The sequence below is a fragment of the Sinocyclocheilus rhinocerous genome, unplaced genomic scaffold (assembly GCF_001515625.1).
Source record: "Sinocyclocheilus rhinocerous isolate Xijiao unplaced genomic scaffold, SAMN03320098_v1.1 scaffold948, whole genome shotgun sequence".
NCBI classification, from domain to species: Eukaryota; Metazoa; Chordata; class Actinopteri; order Cypriniformes; family Cyprinidae; genus Sinocyclocheilus; species Sinocyclocheilus rhinocerous.
Genome location: NW_015634462.1, coordinates 4,890 through 11,039, shown reverse-complemented (window position 1 = coordinate 11,039; position 6,150 = coordinate 4,890). Strand labels below are relative to the sequence as shown.

At 42.6% G+C, this 6,150-nt stretch overlaps 1 pseudogene; it reads right to left on the bottom strand.

Moving 5' to 3' along the window:
- Positions 1–4,135: 4,135 nt before the first annotated feature.
- LOC107745575 (alpha-2-macroglobulin-like protein 1) lies at positions 4,136–6,092 on the bottom strand (annotated as a pseudogene).
- Between the last annotated feature and the right edge of the window lie 58 nt (positions 6,093–6,150).

Genomic DNA, 6,150 nt, shown 5'->3' with positions numbered 1-6,150 from the left:
GTTTCCGCGTTCGTCACTTCTGAGCGGCGCATGCGCAAAGCTGACCTCATACGACATCTGCCCCGGAGCTGCTTCCATGTACAAATGTTGGCGCAAGGTACATTAAAGTGATTATTACGTTTTGAATATGGATATTTTTCTTACAAAAACGCATTGATTCGCTACAGGTGGCCTTTGTTCAGCCCCCGGAGCCGTGTGAGACTTTTTTTATGGATGGGCGCTTTTTATTATTTAATAACACCCACTGAGTGGCATTAAACAGCTTGAAAAATCAAAGACAATTTTTTTCATATTGGTCTGAAAATACAAATTGCATGTAGAAATCAGACCAAATTTTCAGGCTGAAAAATTTGTGCTGGTGTGAACAGGCCTTTAGATGTGACATTTTGCTAAATAGATGAGCTGATTTTATAGTTATATACACAGATGAACCACAAGCAGGCTGTTCAGTTCCAGTACGAATCCGGTTCGTGGACTTCAGTCCGATTGCCACCAGAGGTCGCTCGTCCATTATGTTGACTCTCTCACTACACAGACTGTTACACGTCACCACGGACTACATTTCCCATGCTCCACTTAACTGATTACACTCTCTCACCTGCAACCAATGACACACACTATAAAACACCCACTCAGATCCTTCTCATCGCCGAGTATTGTTTGCTCATATCGCTACGTTAGTGATAGCAATGTTACGGAGCCCTTTTCCAAGTCTTGTATTAGTTCCTAGTTCTAGTCTAGTCTCGTTGTGTTGCCTGATTATCTGCCTGCCTTAGATTTCTCTCGTCTTGTCGTTTGGACTCTGTTTCACCTTGCCTGGACTTTTGCTCATGTTATCGGATTACCCCTCTTGTCAAGCCCTCTGGATATTGTTCGTCGATCGAAGACCCTCGCCTGCCCTAGGAATATTCTTTGCCTTGCCTTTGTTGTACCTGTCACGTTATCGGACCCTTGCCCGTTTCATGACCACGCCTTTTGAAATAAAGTCTTGCACATGGATCCGCATGTCTCATGTTCTGATTACTCCGTAACAGTCACAACATTCCTCTGCCTTCTCTTAAAAAATAACATTTTTATTAAGGTAAAATCTACATATAGTTACCAACGAAAGTATTGTTTAGTGTAAAACATGTTGAAGATTAGCAAACAGGTTGTCTAATCATTAAATAATCTGTTTCCTCACAAAAGCGGTTTATTCAGCATAGTGAAGCCTCTCCTCCATTGACATCCATTAAAAAAAAAAACGGCCTCTGGTGTCCTTCCCTGCGTACCGCCAAAGCTGCAGAGTTAGCATTAGCCATTAAATTTTTTTTGGCTAAAGGTTGCAGGCATAGATATTGTAAGAGCCAATGCAATAAATAGACTACGCCACCCCGGAAATTGGCCGGGGACCCACAGGTACACCAAATACCACAAGCACACAGATGCGTAGTGGCTGAAACAGATATCAGACAACGATGGAAAGTTCGCACAATTTATTCAACAAGAAAATACAAAACTGGTCTTAAAGGACTACATCAATCATAAAACATAACACACCCACGAACACACAATTTTACCACTTCAGAACTGGGGAATTCGTCTCGCCTATCCAATAAACACAGCAACCACTCGTGCTCTCTCACAACACAGCACCCAAAACCCCCATTGTGAACACTGCAGACGGAACCACCATCACACACAGAGGACTCTGGCCAATACTGGCACCCCAATTCTGAAGGGAAAAGAAAACAAGATGAGAAACAAGCAAAAATCACACACACACAAATGCACTTTCCACGTTATGAGTTGTCAAAAACACTTATCACGTGCTGCAGTACGTCACATAATAATGGCGACCGCTCACTAGCTGGTGTCCACTAGCTTTTAGCATCACAGAGTCATCCTTTAAAGTGTTATTCAAGACTACATAAACCAAACATGCAAAGCACAAATACAACAATTTCCAAACCAAAAGAACAAAAATACAAAATATCAGCAACATTCACAATAAAACACAATAGTAGTGGCAAACACGTAGCTTCTCGCCACTGTAGTTACCCCACCTCAAATCCTCTGAGCAACAAATGCTGGAAACTACTAAAATGTAAATGTGCCACCCCCGGCCGGGAACGCGCTATCGTTCCGGTCGTCGAGGTGATCCTTGCTCACTGAAATGAGATCGTCAATCAATTGGGTTAATGGTAACTCGTCCGGTACGAGACAGAAGAGTGGTCGAGGAGAGCAGCTTGCAGAGAAAATAACACAATCCAATCCGTCCGGAAACGTTCCGGTTCAGACATTCATTTCCGCATGCAGATAGTAATCCATATGGCTCAAGAATGGTCACAAAGCCTAACAGCGCCCACAAAGCCTGCTGCAACACCTCCTGGTCCCCATGTCACTGTTAAAACATAAGAGGCTTAAGATTTAAAAAGGAAAAAATTACCATCTCTTTAACCCAGGCATGAAATAAATAACATACCGGCGGATAATAACTCACACCACCCAGCGCACTTGATGGCGTTCAAGTTAAAGACTCGCAAAGATAACATTCACTCAACGTGTCCGTATTACTCCTCAGCCACACTGTAAATTAAATAAGTCTCAAATTACCCTCTTTGACATAAAATGTTCATAATGCAACTACCATCAGTAGCTCTTACCTCCTGGACAGAAACACGGCGCACCAATAAATCACGTCACTTCCGAGACCCCGAATGACGCGCTTAGTTAGATGTCAGGCTCGTCTCCTTTTATACCCGTGGAACATACCATTTCATCACCAATAACTAAAATGGTTGATCACATCACCACATATGTATATGTTTCAGTTTTATTTCTTATGTTTCTGATGCATAATTTTGGTTCTGTTCTGTTGAATAGGTGCGGGCAGGGAAATAAGCGAGAAACAGTTTTCTTACCATCTTGCTGTCATTTATGGATAAAACTTGTGTTTAAACGTTTAAGGAAACACGAGTTAAAGGAATTACAAGTGTAATATCATAGGATATAAGAACCAACTGGATTTTGTAATTTTGTGTTTTGATTAAGCTTACATTTGTTACAGATTTTTGACTGACTTCTGTGAAAAGAACCCATTTCTCCTGCCACTTTAAGTTAATCCAGGACTTTGCATCTACAGATATGTATACGTAGATGCCTCATTAGCGACTCTATGGGCCGCTATACGCAAGCCATCTGCCATATTGGAAAGGTCAACTTGATGTCATTCACCATAATAATGAATATTCTAATGGTTCCGCCCCTCTCTTGCGTTCTCACCTGTGAAAGGTTATCCAGTTTCTTCGGGAATTTAAATGCCAGCTGTTTTTACAACCATCAGCTGTGCAGGATTGCGGCATCTTCGAATATTCATTGATTATGGTGAACGATATGATGTCAAATTGACCATTGCAAGATGGTAGACGCGTCTCCAAGCTTTGAGCTGTTGAATGAGGCATCTACCTATAAATATATCTATGGTTGCAGGCTTGCCAAGGTTCAAGGTTCAAGCGCACGTAGAACGAGTTTGCGCTGGTGAAGGATGGATACTAGAGTTCAGCGAGTAAACGAGTCCACCACTGCAGTGAGAAATTAGCCACTTCAGCCGTACACTGACTGAGACTAACGCCTGATCCAACGGACACTTCTTCAAAATGAACCATTGGCCAGTTACGAGGTTTCCAATAAAAATCCTCTTGAGCTTTTCACTGAAGATTAAATTTAATGTCTCTTTAATTTTGTCTGTCATAACACTTGTTAATTTAGTCAGTGTTTGACTGAATGAACCAATCACAGCTGCAGTGCTATTTTAGTTTCATTAAAAATAAAGCCATGAAACCAGAAACTGTATTTGCTAGAGATATTGGATAAATATTGGTTTATGCAAAAGACAAATTTGCATGAAAGTTCGTACAAGCAAGCTTGTGTATTTAAAATAAATAAATTAATTAATTAATTAATTAAAAAGTTGACCTGCAAGACATGGAAAGCAAGAGCACTCACAGCCCAAGTTAAAAGCCATTGTATTAAAACAAAAAAGCCATTAACCATGTAGGAACCTCATGAATAGTGCAAGTTTGAGATGTCCAGCTTCAAACACATGTCAGATGTTCAAAAGAGGCAAGCAATGACTGATTTTTAAAAGGAGGAGTTTTATTTCATTCATCCTATAGCCAGAAATGAAGCACAATTATGGACAGGGAGGCATGTATGTGGTCTCAAACACATCACCTGAAAGTCAAAGAGGAACAGGAAGTCAGCTTGACACACAAGCAACAGGGAACTCAGCCAAAAGCAGGAGCCACTGAAAGCATACTTGGCTGATAGTAGTCATAAACCTCAACGACCGCTGGCTTGAGATTCTGCACTGCAAGAACCTGTTTCAGTTGTAGCCTGTAGGTCATGGGGACGCCCTTGGGAACCTGCGAGACAGAAGGGATGAAGAGAAGTACATATGCAGCACACATGGAGGCAAATAGAGAACATACCCAGTGCACATCTCACCTCTTTCAGATACACAAGCACATGGTCATCTCCAGTTTCAACCCGCTGCACTAATGGAGCAAATGTATCCAGTGGAGATCCAAGCTGAGAGAAAAAATGTCCAATAACATGTGAAGCAGCTTCAAGCATCTTAGGACTTCACATACAATTCATACATCTTAAAACATACGAACCAGTGACGTATCTGCTGTGAAACCAGACAGGAGTTTAATGTTCACGATAACCATGTTAGTAGTTGGTTTTGCACCATTGTACCTACATGAAGGGGAGTTAAAAAAAAATAATAATTTACAATTATGTGCATCTACAAAAATGGCTCAATGCTGCTCAGGTGGCATAATAGCATTTATGCAGAAATTCCAACTGTATTCTTTGATATTAGGGGCTCAGGTGGGTCAGAACTACTCGATTTGGACTGGCTTTCATGTGAAATAGTCACAGAATTGAGCAGACACAGAGCAGTCTTAGCTCAGCAGTGTAAAGATGCTTTAAGGGTCAAACAGGTCAAAGTTGAAGCGGTTCTTACTTCACAGTGATGTTCAACATGAGATCTGCTCCACGCACTTTGCAGTCTCTTGCCACCTTCACTTCAACGCTAAGTGTTCTGGAAGCTTTAATGGGTGTCGGGATGTTGTAGAAACATGCAACCTGGGAGTACAAAACCAAACATGACAAGGAACTAGGACAAGCATAGAGGTAGAAGTTAAGCAGTTGAAGGTTCAGACCTGCACAGACACACAGGTGGAGTCCTTCACTCTAACACTATATCTGCCAGGAACGTTCTTCAGCGGCTTCTCCTGATACAGCAGCCTGTTGTCTCGATTCACATCGAAGTTGTAAACCTCTCCAGCTACAGACGACGACTATACGGTAACCGTGCTGGAGCCCTCCAGGCTGAACACTTCAGCGGCGAGCAGAGACAAAGCATGAAGAGCCACCACAGTGTCCTAAAAATAAGCACCAGTTTAAAACCTCCACTCGGATATGATGTTTGTGCTCATGTTTGGTAGTCAGTCACCTGGGTGGAAGAAAAGCCTCCATAAGGATTCTGCTGGGCCACGAGCCAGTTGACAATGCGGTTAGCATAGCCCAGATTAGCAGTCGTGAGAGGCTGTACAGAGAGAACCGCCAGCAGCACATAGGAGCTGATCTCCACCGCCAGAGTGTCACCAGATGTAGTCTGAGACCAGTGGAGCTTAGTGCCTTAAGACAAGACAGAGAGAAAGTTGATGCCAAAGAACCTGAACACCTCAAACAGAAGACTAGTGAATCTCACCTTCAGAAATGGCAACATTGTCCAAGGCATTTAAAAGCTGTGCTCGAGAGCTGGTCTCTCCAGCCAGACTGAAGGTGTAGGCGAGCAGAGCCATGGCATAAGTGTTTCCCAGGTTCCCAACGACAGGCCTCAAGCAAGACAGAGCATTGGTGATGATGGAATCCTGAAAGCAAAGCAAATGTCAGACTATATAACCGGAAAGTCCTCTTCAAGGAGCTCTAACTACTGGTAGGCATGTTTTTACCGTGACAAGGACACCTAGTTCAAGCAGCGACGCAACAACGTAGCCCGTCATGGTCACGTTATCACCAACACCACCCTAAAACGGAGCAGCATAACGATTAAGGTCAGTCTCAGACCAGTTACGGCACATTTAAAGAAACATG